At 38.0% G+C, this 22,727-nt stretch overlaps 1 protein-coding gene across 1 annotated transcript in view; it reads right to left on the bottom strand.

The window, feature by feature from the left end:
- The window catches only part of LOC140335562 (sodium channel protein type 2 subunit alpha-like), a 142,326-nt gene extending 120,074 nt beyond the window's left edge, over nucleotides 1-22,252 (bottom strand). Inside the window, exon 1 of the mRNA XM_072418283.1 lies at nucleotides 21,896-22,252. The gene's annotated coding sequence lies outside the window, so the exon portion shown is untranslated. The remainder of the gene's footprint in view (nucleotides 1-21,895) is intronic.
- Between the last annotated feature and the right edge of the window lie 475 nt (nucleotides 22,253-22,727).

Raw genomic sequence — 22,727 nt, forward strand, 5'->3', positions numbered from 1 at the left:
CCCAGTTAACAAGGGAGCAATTTCTCTATAGAAACAGGTAAGCGGTCTCTTAGCAATCCTGACACTGGTGAGTTATCACATGAGATGGCCCTATCAATTCAACATATCTGACCAACCAAGAATAAAAGTCTAAATACACTCACACATTCATGAAAGCAATAAAGAACTGATGTTAAATGCTTTTCATTGTATTATATGTTTTAGAAGAAATATAAGGAAAGGTTAGAAACTCTGTTTAATAAAAGTTTCCAAGATTGGAAGATAGACTATCATGGAAGAACATAGGTGATTTAACCTCCTCGGTGGTTCATTTCTGTCCGCATTTTTATGTATAAAAGCGGTACATTGTCTTTCATAATAGTTTATTTTACATTGTAGGCCTATAATTCTTAGGCAAAACTCACAGATAAATGTCCAATATTTAATACTTTTAATAATAAACTTTAAACAAAAAAAAACACGAAAATCTGAAAAACGGGGGTGCATAAAAATACTGAAACCTGTAATATAACTGTACAGTAGCATATATCCAATACAAAATAATTTGCAATTCCCGCCACGCTCCTTCCACTCTCCTGTGGGAACATCAGCGCACTCGCCAGAGGACAGATAGAAGAAAGAGGATGCAGCTCTTTAATTAATGTTTTGAGTCTATATTTTTAATGTTTCGAGCTACCCCGAGTGTGGCTCGGGGTCACCGCTTTCAGCTGCACAGCACCGCCCCCTTAATTCCTGCCTAGGCGATCAAGAATGAATGGGGGCGCTGAACCTCCCGGGATACCTACTGTACGTCACGCATCCCGGGAGGCTCTTGGCTGCTCTTGAAGCTCTTTCATTAAAAGTGAAAAAAGTTTTTTTCACAATCTACGTCACTCGATCTCACACCTGCATCGGGGGACGTAAGAAGAAGAACCTGGAAAAAGAGGAGAAGATGGCGACGCCTGGCGCGCTGCCCCGAACACGAATACTGGGACGACGTGGGACACGATGAAAGAAACCTCCTGATGGATCGATTGCTCTACAGGATTAAAGGTAAGTGGGATTTTTTTTGGTTTTGGGTTTACTTCCTCTTTAAGCTTCATACATACATCCTTAAATTGTCACCAGGTCTCCCTATGCCATTCTTTAAACCATCATGGCGGACTGATGGATAAACGATCAGTGACATCCCATGTTCACTTCTATAGTGGGGAGCACAGTGGGGTGTCGCTTGTCCTCACCTCTTCATCAAACAGAACAGCAAATAGCATATGTTGAAAACAACATTCAACATCATTCATCTGTCATTGGAAATGACCATGAAAGATCAATCGGTCAACATCTATGGGACACCTGTATAATGTGTCCTTACCACAAAACAGTATAGGTAGATTGCCAAGAGTTGACACGTTTGAAACTGTGACATAGTTGGATAATGTTCTTTCATAATCCATAAACATAGCACAGTATTTGTTAGTAACAATCTTCTGCTTGCACACAATAGCAACTCCTAGCCATATTCCTTGTATTTGCACTTTCTAACTCTTCGAACAGTGTGTTAAAAAGAGGCAATTTACTGATTTGCAAATGACCACTGCACTATATAACATGACTTATTTTCTTGACAAGTGTATATGAAACAAAGAATTAGGACAAGTACATTGTTAGGGTTGGATGTAACTAGGACACAGCTCCTAGGGAACTGTTAACTAGCTCACAGCTGGGGGACACGTTACATGCGACCCTGGCTTCTGCCATTGTTAGCATACAACACAATATTACTAGACCTGTCTAACATCTCTAGCTATCACAAAGAATAAGATGGGCCTTTCAAGAAGATGGTTGGTGTTGGTGAATGGGCCCACATCTTTCCAATGTGTCTTTTTTTTATGTTCCTAAATAGAAATAAGCAAATTGATAGTGCCACATAATAGTCCATCCACCACATACCCAACACTCAGCACCTATATACCTGGGAACCTTGGAAGGCAAATTGCATAAGTGAGCATGTTAACACACATATGTTGATATTTAATAGCATGATTTTATTGATAAGCAATGCATTATCTTTTGTTATGATTGTTAGACTAACTTTCTTTTAAAATTGTGTAAAATAAATATTGTTGTTTTAGGTTATGATTGGTATTGTTGGTGACCATGGAATCCCTTCTTTTTGGTCCTAGGTAACCTAATATGTACTTTATGTATTTATTACTATTGGGAGTAGGCACACAATACCAAGACATTGTATTACAGGAACACAGCTAACTTAATCATCAGCACCCATTTGCTACATCTCCACTCCACCCTCCCCATGTTGAAGTTCTTGGCCTCAAGCTACCAAACATCAGGGTGGTCCAAAATTGTAAGGAGGGGGAAAAACATTAACTATCTAATACAGAAGCTCATTTAGGATGGACTGTTGCAGCAGGAGTTAGGGGGGGGGGGGGGGGGGGCAGAGATTGGATCCTTGAAAGTAGGCTATCAGTAAGTCATTCCAACTTGTAATAAGTACCTACTGCATTTTCATTTTCCTACACTTGGCTGACAGATGTGAATCCCTGGATAGACTGCTGTAGGCAAGTCTTTTCAATATTCCATGTTATCTGTTCAAGGTGGAGTCAGATACAGTAGTTACATTACACTACTGGCCAGAAAACTTATTTAATACCTGATATTTATAGACTCCATCTGTACTACTTAACATTAAGAACAAGAACACAATTAGTTTGTGAATAACCTTAATGGCTCTGCAGAGATACAAAACAGTAATAAAATTGGATAGTTGGCAGCCATCCGGAAAACACAGACTATTTTTACTGTTAGGTGACTTTTAAGGTTGGAGTTGATATTCTTCCTTTTAATTTATAAGTATATTCGGAAATGGTCCGTGACACTGATCTAAAATGAAACATTGCGTGTCTAGGTGATTTAATATTTGCTATTACACAGAGCATCTTGCATGGTCATTAGACGTGTACTTTCTGAAACCATAGCTATATAACTTTCTTTCTTTCCTCTTCTTGCATCAATAATCATGTTATAACTTCCAAGGCAGGTTATAATCTCATTGTCAGCTGCAAGAAATAGTACTAGAATTTTTCTGTAGGTTTTCTATGAGTAAGAACCTGCAGTTTCACTAGAAGGTATGTTCCAGGATCACCAGTTTAAATACGAAAGGGAGCAGGGTCAGCACAGTGTAACAATCTCAACCTTATGGAGTGCAAATCAAGCATAAATAGGATTGGCACTGTTGAGTAGTCATTGCTTTTTCCGATCAACCGGGGGTTGGCAGCCATCAATAATCAGGGATAGCAAGAGACTTTTTCCTTTTTTCCCCCTACTTCTTATGATTATTCTTATCAGCCTTAGAGCAGTAATAGATATCTTGAAGATAGCCAAGTGTATTTCACTTCATAAATGTGAGTATTTCATTCTCCTATTCCACACAGAGGATGTCAGGATCAAGGAGAAAATCTGTGCCAGATATGTATCTAAACAATAATTTCAAGTAATCTGATTTTCCTGCATACGGTCAGATTAGTGTAAGTTTTCCATCTTTAATGTTTAACTTGCTGAAGCTGCTTGTAATGCTGAAACATTTCCATTATATGAGTCACAGGCCTATTTATAAATGGATGTTCGTTCCACTTTTCACTAAGCAAAAACTGTGTTCACACAAGTAAATTCCAAGCACCAAATATAACCACTAAATAACTGTTTATTAGCATAACACAATTCCATCAATTTACTAACAACAACCATATTCAATTAGTTTTTTTTTTCTTGCCAAAAAAATACCTTTGTACTAAATTACCAAAAAAATATTAAATAATAATAAATGATAGATTCTTCTCCAAAAAGTGCTTTAAAAGTGTTATGAATAAAAACGGTCTTACATATAAAGTGTAGGGATTTTGGGGATGTGTGTAATTATATACAGCACCATTTATTTGAATTTAACCCACCAGCAAACTGCTAGTAGTGCCAAAGCTTGCCCAACTATTTCTGCATGGGCAGGAATCTCCAACTCCACATGGTTGGCTTTGGACCAGTTTAACCAACAGACCAGATTTGTACCTACACAATAACCTTTGCCAGGTAATCAACACAAGATTATCTTAGTTGGGACTGGGTCTCTGATAATACACTGACCTCTTACTAGAACATATGTGTTAAACAATTAAATCCAATCTTTTTCTTTTTTTTCCCTGTTGTCTACTACCACCCAGATGGGCATTACAGGATACCTGACAGTTTAAGACAACAAATCCAATGGTTACATTTTGGCTAGACAAAAAAAACAATTAAATTACATTTTAAATATCTTCTTCTGAAAACATCACCAACTTCATCTAACCTTTGTGGGTTTTCAAAAAAAATCTAAAAAGATAGAAACATATTATCAGCATATTAAAAGTTGTTTCGGACATAAAGGAACTATCATGTCACAAGATATATGTCAGTTACTGATTTGTACATAATATTCCACAGTTTGTAGTTTCTTGGGGAAGCTGTCATACTTTGTAGCATAGTCTATATAAAAAATAATACAAATCTGAAATGGCTGGCAAAAAAACAAAATGGTTCTTCAACTAGTGGACAAATACCTTACACTTTCACAGTTTATAGGGGTGATTCTGAAAGTGTGGCACGTGTTCCTTTTCCTGGGAGGTACCATGACTGCACTCAAGAGTGCACGTAGGTAGACATTTTTTTTTTTCTGGCCAGTGAATCCAAATCAAGTGTCCTAATGGTTGCATGGTTAAGTAGGGAAGAACCACTACTGGAAAAATGGAATGCAGTGTTACAAATTATTTTAGTAGGGTGGTGGCCATGGGGAGTGTCATAGTCCACTAGTGTGTGGCACCAAGGGGAAGGAGAAAGCATAAGCCACAGCATAGAACAAGGTGTCTGCAGCTGTAGACTCCACTGGTCATTTTAGGTAAGCCCATGCTCTTTTGGAACATGGTGTTCTAATGAAGATTTGGCCACAATGACAGATTTGTTACTCTCAAGCATATATAGGAACAGGACCCTAAATCCGTTGGGGATAGTACATTTTCTGAATCCACGTGCCTGCATTCAAGCTCCTTGAACTATTGACAATGCATGGAGTTTATGTTTTGTTTATTTACATATATATTGATGGACAGGTGGAGGGTTGGGGTTTGAATTTTCAACAGCATGCAAAGGTGGGACAACAGAATAAGTTTGAGAACCAATGGTCTACAGACATACAGTACCATGCAAAACTTAATTGCTAGAACTGCTAAAATGCAGTTTTTTTTCTGATAAACCCCTGCCCAAAGCAAAGTGCACAATGTATGTAGCTGCGTGTAGCTCTGGAACTGGAAATAGGAAGAAGTGCTGAAAAGAACAAACCTGCATTTGAAGAATCCATTACAATACCATCCAACCTACATTACCTTTACTGTCTTTGGTTTATTAAAATTATTGTGAAACCCCCATCCTTTCAGAACCCTCAGTGATTTCAAAGTATAGGGGCCTGAAATGACAATGTAACCACTTTCGTAAAGCTTTTAGATTGTAGTATAGCACAATGAATTCATCAACTATTAAACTAGAATGAGATTTCTATCTTGTTCCCCAATGCATGTACTGGTTTTTGAATTATTCAGTGGGACCAATGAGAAATGCTCTTTCTTGCTGCTTTAGTTAAGAGCTCTAAAGTTATCTGGGGGAACATGGGCACAGCATTGCATGTATTGCTGCAGGCAGATCTGAAAATCTCCTAAAGGAAATCAGATGCTTTGGGAATCTATGCTAGCCAAACATGTATCTATTTTTAAAACTGTGCAGTTGTTCCTAAAAAGAAGTACAAATCTTGAAATTGGAACATCTGTTCTGGTGGGCACTGTCAAATGTGAGATTTACCTAAACTTTTACAATACTTCCTGCTGTATTCAAAATAGGAAAATGTGGTTTAGGGCTGGTAGCAAGAAATGAGCATCAAATGGAGAATAAAGTCAAGAGTGGACTGCACAGTGAGGATCTCAAGGTTTTACCTTCAGTTAAACAGTTGCAATACTTCACTGGCCACCATACAGTGTTTCCCTAAGTGTATGAAAATATTACATCATTACAATACCTTATAATGGTTGACTTCAGTCTGCCAAGCACTGCGATCATTTATGAAATGTGAGTCTTGTTGATTCCCTGGGGGCTGTCTGACGTGGGGAATCCTCCACATAGTTACAGGGAGGCAACAATTACATGATTTTCTATTTTCCATAACCTAGTTTGAGGTCTATGATACATGTGTATTACTGCTAACTGGATCACTTCTCCATCAAGTGGATTCCTATATTTTTATAGAGCAATGCATAGGAGTAAAAATTAGTTTATTAGTCATCTTGATAAATCTTAATACAATTTTTAAATCAATTAATTGTTTTTTTTTGTTTTCTTTTTTTGGCATTTGCAGCTTTAAACTACTCTACGTTATCAGTTAAAGGTCTGTGACAGTTAACAGACCTATAATCAAGCAATAGAATAGTAAGGGTAGGTTCTCACCATTGGACTGAATAGATGTGTACTGAAAAAATAATATACCTTTATATGCTCTGCCAACACCCCTTCCCCTCTCCACTGCATTGATTTTGCAAAATATAAAATAACATTATTTACATCTGGCCTGGCGATTTGTTAACATCACCACTGCCTCCCAGGCACTCAAAATCCCTTGAGAATAAACCATTCTCGCATAATTTTTAATTCCCAAAAGAGAGGAGTAATGTCACTAGCCAGGAACTGATATTGCCATTTGATCTTATATTTTGTGATATCTTGCAGAAGTAGTGGACACAACAATGGTCCTTCCAGTTGTAGGGAAGGTCTGTTTAAAAAAGAAAAAACAGAAAAAGAAAAAAAGCACCACAGTGGGATTTGACAACATATTGCAATGTTGATGTACAATGCACAGCAGCACATATACAGTAAGTTTTCACTTATCAGAAGAAACAAAAAAAGAAAGGAATATTCTTCAATTCTACATATCTAAAAGGACATGGAAGCACTGAATAAAAGGCAAAAAAGACCTTACAGGATACATTGATAAATTCTGTTTTGACCTTCACTTGCACATATTAGCCAACTAATCCCTAAATCTCTAATGGGATGATCATTTTCTTTTGTATTTTACTGAGTATTTTTTTTATACTTATCTTTGTTAAAACTGCCAAGTGCTAAAAATAATTACATTCTCCTTATTAAGCAGACTTCTAGATCTTTGAACAACTATTCTGCCAAGTGGCTATCTAGTTTGAAGACCCCCAATACATTAAAAGATAACCCTTTTCCACTGCAGCAGTTTTTTATTTGGTTAAGCTTACTGATAGCTATATCCTCACCAAGATCATGGGTACCTTTCACCACCGGAGTGTTCAGGGACTATTCAGTGGAGTGATCCCCCAGCTGTTGATGCATGCATACATATAATGCCAATGTTACTCAACAGAGCCAGTGGTGTTGGTAGAGGGAAGGAAACTCATTTCCTTAGTTTGAACTTCCACTTTTTCCACCTGGGTTGCATATTACTATATGCTTTCCATTGCATCCACTGCTGTGATATTGCGTTTTGTTGCACATCTTTCAAAGAGTATAATGTCATGGTTAAGTGTTACTATTGTCTATTAGCTTGCTAATGGATATGGAGTACAGTCTTTTGTTTTGGTTTATGTGGATAGAACAAATGACTGTATTGTTATTGTATATGCACATCTAATACAATGACTTTCAAGTGTATATTGTGTGGGTATCCTGATTATACTACCATATATTAGATATTTATTATCCTACAATCCTCATGTGAGCTCACTTTTCACTGGCAACCAATACAAAAGATTATTTCTGTACTAAACCCTATGTAAATGAGAACTTTCCCACTGGTCAGCAATAAGTAGACACACCACACTTTTCATCACCTAGGTTTCCTTCCTAGAGGGAGAGAGGGATGTTAGCCAATGAATAAGCCTAATTTATTAAATATACCAGTATACCACCAGGCCTGTTTTGCTTTGCAAAGCCCCAACCTAAAAACTTCAGATATCCTAACAATGGTATGTATGTAAATAGCATCCATTCTCTCCAAAGAAGGATCATCTGCTAATCTCTCAGAGAAAGGGTTTTCTCCACTATCTACATTACATTCTCAGACAGCTCTTTTATTAGCACTTTGGCCTTTGCAGCGCTAGGTCCCAGGTTTGAATCTTGTCCAGGACACTATCTGCATGGAGTTTGCAGGTCCCCCCCCGTGTTTGCAAGGGTTTACTATGATTCTATATTTGGTAAATAATGGATTAATCCAGTCATTAATGCAGTGTAGCACTGGACATGTTTTGTGCTTCTCTCCCAGTTTATGATCAGATTCTTACTTTGGCTTTCTTCTCCCCAACCAAAATCAGATTCTGTTTTTCCTCTATTTTACAGCCAGTCACCTATCCATCCTACTGCTTTACAATCACCTCTTGCTTCTTTCTCCCCTTAATTTACCCTATTTTTAAGTGGTACAAAAAAAATAATTAGTGAGCTAGTGAGAATATGTTTATACTGTTCAGGCACCGTTAGGTCCGATTATCTACAAACTGCACCCTCTCTGCCCTCGCCACCTCTGCTTGCCCTTCCACTTGGATTTGGTGAATGTCATATATGTTATATATGTCATATATGTTTTATTATCACCTGGAGTAGAAAACTGTGCACTTGGCCATTCCTGTGCACGTAGTTGGGACTGCGGCTAAGCCTACAGCAGATTGTTGTCTTACCATGGGTCTAAAATGGCCCTTAGTGTGTGTGTGTGGAGGTGTGTAACAATCACTGTAGGGCTCATGGGGGGTCCTGGGGACAGCCCAGCACCTGCAGAAGCACTGGCAATCGCCACTCCTTTACTAATATCTGGTGTGTTTAGTCAACTGGTTATTTCATTAATCTTTTGGTGGCTCCAGATAAAAGATGAGATATAGAGTGGCTAGATCTGCTCCCATCTACCTTACAGTCTTGGTTTTCCCTACATTTATGGCAAATCTGCATGGTCTAAAATGGCCCTTAGTGTTTATACAGGTGAGTAACAATCACTGTAGGGCCTCGGGACAGCTGACTGCCTGCAGAAGCACCGAAGTACCAACAATCACCATTATTTTCTCTGATTATGATGGATCTGCTGATTTCTAGCTACACCCTTGTTGCAAACATTGGTCTTTCTGATGTGTGCAAGCTAACATATTGTTGAATTGGATGTGTATATGTATATATATATATATATATATATATATATATATGTATGTGTGTGTGTGTGTTTTATGCCTGAGGCCCAAAATCTATTCAACCTAAGTTAACTTGTACGAGAACATATTTACACTTTCTTCCCAAACCAAAACAATCCCTGCAACCTATCTACTACTGTGTGTACAGCTGAAAGGAAGACTTAACAGACCAAAAATAGACTAATAATAAATAAAAGGCAGGTAAATAAGGTTCAGTGCACCATTCCCTGCCTCCTCCCAGTTTGTGTACATGGTACATTCAGGAACTGCCATAAGAGAATTAGCAGTCTCTGCACAATGACACAGTGGTGAGGAAGCTGACAAATAGGCCGAGAACACCCTGGGTTGTCATAGCAACACATATATGTCAGGCAAATCTACAGTAGGCAGCCGTTATAAGGCAAAGCTGGGAATCAGGAGATACAGAGCGTGTATTGCTAAACTTAGGATGCAGCTATTTCCGTACCTTTCCTTAATGTCAAATATAGCATGCAACATGAAACTGGAAAAAGGGAACCTAAAACAAAACAAAAAGCAAATAAACAAGTATTTGCTGAAATCATGAAAAACAACCAGTAACCACCTTCTCTGCTATACATGGCCCATTCAGCTATGATCTTCATTGGAAAACTAAAGCCCTTTTCATATACTTGATTTATGTTATGTATATTCTACATATATATATATATATATATATATATATATTACCCTTGGTGACACAATAGAAAAGATCAGTAAAGCTGGTAAAGGTTTAGTTAGAGCAAATGGGGTTTTGCAAGACTGCAGGAGCCCCTCATAAGCGCTGAATGAACATATATTTCCAAAGAGAACTCTGATAGAAGAACAGAGTTAGCAGAAGAATTTATGTATTAGCATAATGCTAATAATGCTTTAAATGTCCAGTCAGCCATGTCCAGGTTGGGGCTTAGGAAAGGACACTACTATAGACCTTAGCTGTAAGTGGTGTCACTAACATTGCTGTGCTGGTGGGCTGTGAAAGTTTCCGGACTAGATGAACAGAAATACAAATGCTTTGACAGCTGAAAATTAGGTATTTTATCTGTGTATTTAGCTGTTTGCACAGTGTTTCTTTTCAAGACCAAACTGTACCAAACCGTTTCAAGGAAGTGTTCATGTAGGATGAGGATTTTCCTAATAGGGAAAGGGAACAGGAAACTTAGAAAAATCTTTTCCCCAATATTGCGTATGTCCCTTTCCCTTATAATCCTAAGCAAAATTATTTCATGACATTATTCTTGCAAGGATAATTGCGCATACATTGCAATTCCGTATAGGAACTGTCTAATCACAAGTGAAACTAGATCAAGCAATAGACACAAAGACCATGGTGTTCAAGCTGGGGTGGCCAATCTTTACCATATACAGTATGTGCAATATAATAGATACTTAGATATTTATTGATAGACTGTTGAACCACAATAGATACTTCTGTTAAACTTGAAACCAGACTTTTAATGTCAATATACACATGGGATTGGTCATCATGCCACCAGCTTGAGTAAAGGAAATATTTTTACTTCGGGGTCCCTAAAGCTGTACAAATTAGCTGTGAAAATTACTTTCCAGAGTCAAAAATTGTCAGGAAGCTCTTTTTATGGTGTTCAGAGATAATATCTTAGTAATACAGATGAAATGTAATGTGCATAACCAACTGATGCCTTCTTTAATCTTCTGGTGACTCCAGAAGTCCAGAGTTTCTAGATCTGCTCACCTTACAATCTTGGTTGTTCCTAATTCTGTGACACTATCTACAATGCAAGTTTGAGAAAAGTAGAGTGGGAACTATCTTGTAATAGCCACAGACAGTAAAAGCAATAGAAACTGAAGCAATGACACTTCAAAAGATCACCTTTTATATCATCTACAAAATATTACATTTCAGTTTGTGCTGGCCAGTCCTGTAGTTTCCACTTATGATGTTTCTTTGTGATAAACATTCAAGCATGTTGAAAAAACTTGCTATTTCTTACTGAGATTGTCAGCCTTTTCAACCACCAGGCTGATCCTAAATACATCCATAGAAGTCACCCTAAAACCAGTGTAGGATCCAAATTTACTACAGAGGAATGCAGATAGGCTAGCCATGCATCTGGTAATTGGAATCCATGCAACAAAATCTTGTTGCAGACATTTCCCAACTTTCCCAAGTTATCCAATGACAGTCTATCTTCTCCAGTCTTGGAAAGCTTTAATAAATCAGGCCCATTGACTCAGGGCTACCATCAGAGGGGGGGTTGGCAAGGGTATTTCTGTACAGGGCCCTGATCGAAAGAGCATGACTTTTGCAATGCTGGAACATTTAGACTTGAGAAAGAGCTGAGCTGAGATGAAGATACCATCAGGCCCTGGTGCTCCAACAATAAAAATGGATGAGCAGATTTTTCTTTACCCATGTGTGTTGGTGACACATCTATATTCATCTGGTAATGCAAGATAATGTAGAAAACATGCAAACTCAATCCTTCTAAAAGTGAGCCGTCCCCTAAAAAGCAAAATTCATTCATCTAGCTAATATCCTTAGCTTGTAGTTAAATTGAAATCATTAGATTTTTGTTGTTGTTGTTGTTGTTGTTTACAGCTTAAGGCTTACATAGCACCCAATTTACATTTTATAATCACTCTGTATGCATTATTTATTTACATGCTGAGCTGTTTTAAGTAGGTCTCTGCAAAGTAAGAAAAATGTATGTCATATGACAGTTTATGAAATGCTTTGATGTCAGAAGCTGGCAAATATGTTTTCTGAGTACAAGCCCATCCCCCCGACATCAATTTTATCACGTGCAGTGATTGCCAGTGATATGTATACCATCAACCGTAAAATGAAGCAGATTTTACCTTGAAGGTCAAACAATCATTTTGGGTTAGCTTAGCCCTGCAATAGCTTCCTTACCAGTCCTGGACAATGTGTTACATCATGGATGTATAGGTAGAAACCAAACATAACAATGTGGATAATAAATGTTATACAATAATTCTACCCTTCAGTGAAACTAAAATTGTACATAGTGAGATTTCCATATTTGGGACATCCATTGGCCTATGCCAAGTGCAGCAAGACAATTAGGAATGCACAAAAAACTAGTGTACTGTTTTCCTTGTTTGGTCTTCTTTAGGGCCTTGTGGGTAAAACCAGACACAAAACTGAGGGGGATGGTATAGGGCCTGCCTAATGATGTAGTTAGCCTTGCTGTAGATCAAGTAACATTCAGCTGTCTTCTCGGCAGGCTGCAGAATGGTAGGAGGTGTTGGCACTGTATTTAAAAACATTCATCATACTTTAGAAAGTGCATTTTGGTTTAATATTTTATGAATATAATTATATAAGGGTCAGAGACAAGGAGTGTGTCTTGATAAATGCTAAAAACAGCCTTGGATACTAAAAACAAAGCCTGCCAGCCCAGGACATTGGTCGTTTTAGAACATCAGGCCGCCTCAATGGGTGACCTCAGTGCCCAGCATATGGGCCACCAGGGCTACCAAATAGGACACATGACCAGGTGTGCAGGCAGCCTAACGTTCATCCAGTGCCATGACAGCAGCATTCAGTAATTTTGAGCCTTCTAAGTCAAAGCCTATTTTTTAAAGACTTTCAATATTGCAGGGGAATAGAAGGGAATTGAAGGGAAAAAAAAAGATATAGTGGTGTTATGCATGATAATGAACTGAGAAAGTACCTTTTGAAAACTTTCCATTATTGTGGCAAATAATAACATTAACATTAAAATTAGACTTTTTTGCATCTACATTATATTGTCTACAGCCATGTGCTGTACATTTAGTAAGTCACCTTTTACTAAAAAAATAAAAAAGCCATATTTAGACATGTTATGAACATTTCAGACCCCCGGTGTAAAACTGTGGATTTCCGCTCCCAGATACAAAACAAACTGTTGCTGTGTGGCCAGAAACGGCAAAATGCACTGAACAAATTTTAAACAGCAATTTTGTGGCCGCAAACCACAATCTTGCAGCTCAATCTGCGGCAGCTGCAGCCACATACAAAAAAAAGACTCCCAACCTTTCCCATTCACTTGCATAGAAGAGGTTGGGACTGAGGTTGAGCCCATGGCAGAACGCTGTGGCTCACCACTGGTCGGAAATGGCCCTCAGAAGTCAGAGTAGATGCAGTAACGACTAAGCCATGTCTCTGTGTGATTTATCAAAGCTTTCCAAGACTAGGGAAGACAGACTATCATGGAAGAACTAGGGCGATCTGGCTAACCTGGAATAAATTTGGTCAAGGATTGAAAACATTTGCCAAATAAGAATGCTTTAAGAATGGTTTTCCCATGACAGTCCATCTCTCCAGTCTAGGACAGCTTTAATAAATCAGACCCAATAGGATGAATTACTAAGGTTGTTTAGGCTGTTCACATAGCAAAGTGAAATATCACTCTGCCGGAGACAATTTACTTAGTGAATGAGTGGACCTTTGCTATCTTCAGCATCCATCACGTGAATTTAAAAACTATTCTTTTTTTTTACATTTTAGTGTACGTAATTGGGTATTCTTTGAAAATCAAATTTTTACCACATTTTTTTTTTCTTGCATGACGGGGAGGCAAAGTTTTTGGATAATTTAGGTTGATTTAAGACTGATCATCCTGTTTGCTGGTGGTATCTCTTTTCAGCAGGTTCGCTAAACAAAACATTCACATGCTTCAATAATGTAGCTTCTTGCTGGCCAAAACAATTTAGTAAGTTTAAATGTCCTCTAAGTAATTGCCAATATCTTGTAGGTATTTGCCATTATATATAATTTTTGCATTTAAAGGTTAGTTGTCTGCAACAATGTAATCATAGCTAAAGAAAGACATTGTAACTGTATTATAAAATGTGTAAGTGAAATAAAATTAAACAGTAAAATGTATAGAACAGGGTGATCTGTAATAATGAGGATTATTATAATGAGGAAGTGAGCATTGTATTAACAATTGTATTAATAAACATTGTATTAATAAAAAAATAAGAAGTGATACGTAATGAACATGGTATACTTTCATGTATTCTCTGTTGCCCACCGCCATATTTCCTAACTCTTTGCCAAAAGTTTTCCAATTACAGGTAGAGTGACGTACAACCCCCCCTTTAAGACCCTTTATTTTTAAACTTTGCAGTCCATAAGATATGAAAACATACGAGAAAAAATAAAAAATATGAAAACATAAGTGTAGGATTACACTAATTTATATTAGCAACATGGTTTATTTCTATCTTAATTATTATTTAGCTTTGCCTGCATTATTGATGGGTTATCTTCAAGTGATTGAATAAAATGGAAACACCTAGCTTCTAATTAGTTTGTATGGGGCACCACCTCTGCATCCATTTCGTATACATGGTGATGTATAGTAACTCACCCATAGCCACTCACTGCAGGTGAGCAAAAGGTAATCTAAGGGTTATTTAAAAACAGCTATCTGCAAATAAAGGTAAGGTTCTTGGATAAAGTGGGCTCTTTGCTACTGTAAACCTAAATAATCAAAATTTTGTCAAACTGGCTTAATTTTCAACTACTTTTGAAAAAAAAACTAAATAGGATATCAATTTGGTTCTTCTATGATAAATAATAAAACAAAAGCAGGTAAGCTTTATGCACCATGTCACCTGTTTTCTGGGTTTTAATCAGCAAAAGACAGTCTGAAGGCAAAAATCTTCTGCTATTTAAAGCTATAATACACCCAGTATTAAATGTTTGTTAGTAAAACAGTTTGTATACATAATAAATATAGAAAAGAAAATATGTGTTCATATATAAAATATTGTAGCACTGATCACAATGCATAATGTGTCCTTTAATTCCCCTTTACCACATGTACTGTGCTGATGCTCATCAGTGTATTTAGTGTATAAGACATTTGTAATCCACTGATCTGTATGCTTCAATTTAAATTTAATTAATAGGGTATTTCAAAATCAGCATAAAATCATAAAAAATAAGAAAACCCAATACCAAATATAAAAAAAACACAACCACTGAAACCTCATATAAACTTTAATATATTATTGTAATAAATAAAGTTATTTTCAATATTTTTTATTGAGAACTAAAATAATTCTAGGTGATTCACAAAATGGTGCCCTCCTGCATCGTCACCCTGTCACACTGCCTTCCCATTGAAATATTTGGAGTCCAATGATAGTGTAAGTGATATTACAGTTCTATATTAGTTCTTCGAGCCAGGGTTACTTTATACTTGGGATCTCTTAGCTAGTATCACAATTGTGGATTCAAGTACAGCTAGTATGTAAATGTCTACAGCTGGCAGTATACAGCCATTTAAATAGTATTATATTCTGATAGAATTAACCTGTTCAGTGGTGTAGGAAATCATGACTATTGTTCAATACCATTCACTGGATCAAAGTTACTTTTATTTGAAAATCAGACTTTTGTCCTTGTAAATTCTATAATAGTTTATATTTCAAAGGCTAAACACATTACAGGAAAAGTCTGCAGTATAGAAGATAAATTACATATCAGAATAATGAATGCATCCCCTCCTTTCTGGCATAATATGTAGCTGAGTGTAATAGGGCACTTGTGACAGACTGCTTCTCTGCAATGATGAGCGGATTGGACCATTACATATATATATAAAGGGAGCAACTGAGCCTGCAGCTAGTGGTGGCTCTAAAGGGAACATTCAGTTAAGAACCCCCGGTACCCAGGGGTCAGCAACCTTTACTATCAAAAGAGCCATTTTGCCTCCTCTTCCACTAAAGAAAAATAGTCTGGACCCGCAAAACATACAACAGTTTATAAACTTTTAAAAGTTTTAATATTTTTTTAATTTTACCTGTTACAACGAGTGTGCATGTGTAGGCCTACTTTGAAATAAATTAAACACTGAACTATGCCCCTAGAAGCCTCCAGCTTCTAAGGTATCATCCTGTTACATTAGCTGGAGGCTTCTAACGTAACAGGGTAGATTTTTTTGATGGGCAGAGTTCTTTATGTTCTGACGATGCCTTAGCGATGAAATTTTAAGGGGTGTTAGCCACAGGTGTCCCTCATTTGCAGCTTTAATTTTGTTCACCTGTACCCCCCAATCTTGAGTAATTGGGGTTCAGGTGCTAGAAGCCTCCAGCAATTTGTAACAGGGTAGATTATTTTGATGGGCAGAGTTCTTTATTTTCTGACGATGCCTTAGCGATTCAATTGTAGGTGGTGTTAGCCATAAGTGTCCCCCACTTGCACCTCTATTTTGGTCACCTATACCCTATACCACCTATAGATGCTTCCAGCAATGTGTAACAGGGTAAATTTTTTTGATAGGCAGAGTTTTTATGAATTTTTAGGAGGTGTTAGCCACAGGTGTCCCGTACTTGCACCTCAAATTTTTTTCACCTGTACCCCCGTTTCCAGATAAATTGGGGTTTAGGTGCTAGAAGCCTCCAACAATGTGTAACAGGGTAGGGGTTTTTTGATGGGTGGAGTTTTTAGGAGGTGTTAGCCACAGGTGTCCCCCACTTGCACCTCTAATTTTGTTCACCTGTACCCCCTTCCTGTTCCAGAGAAATTGGGGTTCAGGTGCCTCCAGCAATCTGTAACGGTAGATTTGTTTGATGGGCAGAGTTCTTTATGTTCTGATGATAGCCTAACAATTAAATTTTAGGGGGTGTTAGTCACAGGTGTCCCCCACTTGCACCTACATTTTTGGTTTTGTACATCTCCCCATTCCAGAGGAATTGGGGTTCAAAGGAGGGGGATGTCATTGTACACACCCATTTGTACACGCCCCGTGGTAGATTTATTTCACTGGTAGATTTTTTTCATTAGAACACCGGATAGGGAATCCCCCTCCTCCGCAGTGTCTTGGGAGGAAGGGGATCCCCCATCAGAGATCTCCCCGCGGCAGCCGAAGGGAGCCACAACAAGGAGGCTGAAGAGCCGCATGCGGCTCCGGAGCCGCAGGTTGCAGACCCCTGCCGGTACCGATCACTGTCCTCCTTCCCTTGGATAAGCTACACCACCAGCATCTCCTGTTCTACCCATGCTCATTTTGTACTATTAAAGTGAACTTACATTGGGTGAACACTCTTGTTTGAGAAAGGGTAATGCTAATATATATATCTACCTTTAGGAAATGACAGACACAAAGTGGTAGCAGGGCAAGACTTCCACTTTTACTAAGCTGATCATATTTCAAGTACACATATGGAGTACACAAACTGAAGTAAAACATCAGTAGACTTTTTTTATAAACATTTATTGGAATAAGGGTACACCACTATTTTAAAATCCATGTGTTTACTTGATTTATGTTCAGCTCAGTTAAAGATGGCAGTCATGGCCGGCTTGCACTATGCTTCTATACTGTATTTACTAAGATGTTACATGAGCCATGAACAATTTGTGTCAGTTGAACTGACACTAATTATTGTTTTGGCTATCTGTAAAGGTGACATTCTGAACACTGGCCAGCAACATAAGAGGCATTCTTCCCAATGACTACAATGCAAATGTTCCATGAGCTGTGTTTATAGCAGGGGTTCCCTAAAGACCTGGACATTTTTTCAAGGGTTCCTTCTTTTTAAAAAAGTTAAAAAAGGCAGCACTAGGGCAGCCTATTCACTGAATGGACTACCAAATGGATCACATAACACAAAAAACATGCATGCTGTGCATTTAAATGTCAAACACCAGACAGCACATTTACATGTGTTTGGTGTATAACATTTACATGTCTAACGCTCTATATACATCTTCTCAGAATCTTCCCTTGTGGAAAGCTTCGTAAAGCTGAAAAGCAATCCTACAAATAAAGCAGATGCTTTATTTGCTGCCTTTAGTAGCCCATTCTACCATTCAAATTAGAAATTGAGACAGATAGACAGATAGATAGATAGATAGATAGATAGATAGATAGATAGATAGATAGATAGAAACAATCATAATTGGCTATCCCTGCTGTCCTAAGAAGCTATAAATTACTAACAGTAATACTAACAGTGAATACAGTGATCAGCCTTCATCTGCTCACACACAATTATAGCCACATTAATGTTGACGGCACAAAAGATGAAGGGAAGCCTGAAGGCAGGGTGAAAAATAGTAAAAATGTTGCAAACCACAGGCTGCATTATAATGTCTAATAATCAATACAAGATTTGAGAAATAGCCTACTTACTGAGTCCATTAAAAAATGAAGGAAAGCGTCACTAAATAATTAATTTGAGTTTGGTAAATACTAAAACAAGAAATAGCTCATTAGCAAACCAAGTGCTAGCATTTTGTGGAATCTTCATTTTTCTATTACTGGGTGTTACATGTACAAATAATTTAAGGGCCCACTACATCCAAAAGTGATATTTTAATTACAATTATTCTAGTGTAGAATAAATTGCCTGGGTAAACCCTTGGCTTCTCTAAAGTCTTGGATACTCCAGCTGAGACGTCTCCCTGCCATATTTCCTGTTCTTGCCCACAGTTACAGTTTTTCTGATGTGCATTCTATGTAAAAATATAAAATAAATGCAAAATTCAACAAGGAGAGTTGGAGCCCATCATACCATTTGTAAGGAAATCTAATCACTTTGCAAAGAAAAGCATATCCAAGGCTTTAAGACTACCTGGAGTCATACTGAAACCAAAAGTCACAACACAACCACACAATACTGATCTGCAGGTTGCGGTAGTGGGTGTCCCTATTTTACATTTATCAAGAACAGGAAAATTGTCAAGAAAGGAAAGGGGGAAGTCCAAGACAAACTGAAGACTGTTGCTATACAGCAGTGACTTTAGTAACAAACATTTTCCTGAGAACAGATTTAATTTAAAGGGTCAGTCCACCTAGTGAATGCTTAGCTATAGGTGGAGAATCAGCCCCTAGTCAAATGTCTTACTCTGACAACATGATTTGCTTCTTTGGTTGTTCTTGCCAATGAACCTCTCAGAAACTCCTATAGGATTCTTGAGAATATAAAATAAATATCCAATCCATAAATTAGATCTGTAATGAAAGCTACAGATGGTGTGAAGGTGAAGGAACTTGATACAAACAAAATGTAGTAAAGACAAAGTAATATGTGCAGATATTTCATCTGTAGTAGTAGGTTGACCTCTTTATCATCTTTGGGCAGGTGGTAGGTAGACTACCTTTTAAAGGAGATCATGAATATTCATCAGGTAGATACACAAAAAAAAAACATAATACCTACTATATCTGTAGTTTTTCAAATAACCCCATGTCAATAATCAGGTCGGAGTTACTACCACCCATATGCTTCTGTTTGCCACCAGTCCAAAGAAGTCAGTCTTTCTACAACCACCACTGGCTGAATCTACAGATGGTTATGGAAGTGCTAGTTAGAAAGACTTCTGAAAGTGCATGGTGAGTTGAAAGGCGAGTCCGGGTTCTAGGTAAGACGTGTCTGTATATGACTAGTCTACAAGGTTACTGCACACCTCAAAAAGTCATTCTGGAGAACTACATGACTACATAATCATACATGTTGGAAAGAATACGTTACTGCTTTTACATGTCACCAAGTAACTGACTTGACGAATTCTGTTTTGCTAAATGGGATATGAGACATGTTTTTCTGCTAAGGCTTGGTATCTATCCTTAATTATTAAAGCCCCATTACGGTCTTTTCCTCCATACATTAAGCCCCAGCACTGAAGGAGTCAAAATCCACCAGGCACCACCCAATGTGGAAATGCATATTAAGGGATATATCCTCTGTTTTTTTTGCTTTTCTGTAGAGAGAGTTGATGCTGGTAATTTCAAACCATCCTTCTGTCTGCTGCATGATCCGATGGATAAACAATGCTAAACAGACTTCCTGTGTGCTCAGTCCTATATTGTAAGTAAACATTTATTCTAGGACTCAAGTATTTATCTATGCAAAACAGATTGTTATGAAAAAAAAGCCAAACTAACCAGTGATTTTTCAGAAAAAAAAACCCATATGCCCAGTTTACAATATTCATATAGCCCCCCTAAATACCAAAAGGTAAAGTTCCACAAGACCGCAGATGTGAGTTGCAATCCCTGTATCCTACTAAGAGTTAGTCATCATCCCCTGCTCGACAAATTCATGTGACACTTGTCCTAGGGATTTTCTGCCTGCTCTTATGATGTCATTGATTCTTTTTTAAGAAATATTGTTTCCAACAATAAAATAGCATGTTTGCTCGGACCTATTTTTTTCATACAACGTCTTCAATATGAAAGAATGGGAGACCCTGGCTAGTCTGCACAATGGTAACTCGTATGTGGATGAATAACAGACACCATCTTTACACAGAGGCCTACCAAATTCAGGATTTAAATGTGCCATCAAGTGTTTGATACATCTTCTCTTGTCATAGATCTTCAAAGACTATGTCATTGCAAAGGTTTTTTATATTGGCATAGCGTTCAGGCAGCAAATAAACAGATTGAATTCTTGTTGCTAGCTAGAATATGGCCTTCTTGTTGCTAAGGTTTAGGATGTATATATATAACAGCCTCACATTCAACATGTCCCAAAAGAATAACAGAAATAAAGGTTTAATCTATCCTAAAAAAAGACAAAATCAAAAGGTCAGATGGATGCTACCATATGATTGGTTAAATGGCAATAACATTTATGTGGTTTGCTCCAGCAGGCAAATTTTTGCATATAAAAAAATATATCTTGTGATGCCAGGTGCAAAATTGATAACAGAAAGCTTGCAAAAAAATACCAGACCATTTACCAAATCTTATATGGTATAGGGGCGCATTTTGTATGGTGACAGAATACTGATCCCCAAGGCATCCAATTCACACCCCCTACAGCAACACTGTACACATGTGTATTTTTGACCTTCAAGCGATTCGGCTTTTCCGCGTCTATGATACAACTGGACTCAGAATCTCATACAAACAGATAGGAAAAAAAATCAATGGCTGTGCAGATCTTCTCTACTGGTCTTTTCTAGAAATGGTCCATGTCCCCCCATTCTGGAAGCAGAACGCACATTCCGTCAAGGAGGAAGGGAATGGGAAATGGGGGGGGGGGAGTGACCAAGTCATGCAATAAATGCAAACCCAATGGCAGACCCCAGATCCTCCTGTGTGATGGAGAGGCCTGGGATGCATAAGTAGGACCTGTGGCACCTATGGGGTTAATTCATTAGGGCAACATAATTACTAAATCCCTATAGATGTACTTGTCCCCTTCCTCTCCTGTATCCCTATACCCATCCCCCTTTACTGCATGGAAAAACAGGAATCTGTAAAGGAGACGGAGGCTCAGAGATGTACAGCTGTGGATCTAGAGGGTTAACATGTAAATATACATGCATATTTGTTTATGTATGAGTGCCAGTGCTTGCATTACATGATTACAAATATGTATCCATAGTGTAAATATAAAGGTAAAACAAAAATGCCTATTTACAAAAAAATGAAATGCATTCAGATAAATAGATTCATTCATGCACACACATTTATATAAAGCAGCCTGATGCATTACAATTTGCATCCAGGGTTGGAAAATATATTAGGAGTTACCCCATTCCATAAAAGAGAGCAATGATAACTGATAGGTATGACCACTAAAAGATAATGGTAAAGCATTGAGACACAAGGATTGTTCCTGGCCATCATAGACATCCATTGAGCATCACTCACCCAGGCAATGGGAACAATGCTTTCCTCCTTTGCTTTTGTTCAGCTTCAACCTCCCACAGGATCAGGGAATATCCTCTATTTCTCTGCCATCAAGACATGGATGTCATGTAATTCCAAGGCTGGCTTGCTAGGATGGCTGTGTCCCCTGTACCAGGCGTGTCTCCTGGATGCTGAGCAGCAGCACCTCCTGGATTGTGGATGGGAGGAGAGAGGGGAGATAGACGATGCTGCTGCGCACAGGGCAGGTGCAATACAACAGCCAGACACCTTCCCAGGGGCAGGATGGAGGGGGGATGGAGACAATAGCTGGGAGAGGCAGCGAGGAACAGAAGGTGCCTCCCAAATATTGCCTTGCCTTTAGGGCTGATGTGCTCCTGTGCAATCCACACCCCTACAGTAATATATTGCTTTCCTTTGCTAGAGAAACTGAAGCGTCTATAAAGGACCCCCCCACCTCTTGATGTCACATATTGCACCACCCATTAAAGGAACTCTAACCAGGGGTTGCTTTAAGGAGAAGGTTTGATCTCTGTATTGTGCTCATTCTTGCTTGCAGGATAAACATAGAATAATACAACAGGATGAAAATAAAGGTGTTTTATCAATAATTTCAATAGGTTGTAGGGCTAAATGGACACCCCCATCTCTTGATGTCACATATTGCATCAGTTATTGAAAGAAGTCTAACCATAGGTTGCTGTAAGGAGATTTGCATTCTGTACTATTAATCTTGGTAGTTAGTAATATGAACATTTTTAATATTTTATTTTCAACTTTTTAATGTGAATTTTCCTTCTGATCTATGTGTGGCTATGGGAGGATTCCTTTCAAG

The sequence above is a fragment of the Pyxicephalus adspersus genome, chromosome 7 (genome assembly GCF_032062135.1).
Source record: "Pyxicephalus adspersus chromosome 7, UCB_Pads_2.0, whole genome shotgun sequence".
Lineage (NCBI taxonomy): Eukaryota > Metazoa > Chordata > Amphibia > Anura > Pyxicephalidae > Pyxicephalus > Pyxicephalus adspersus.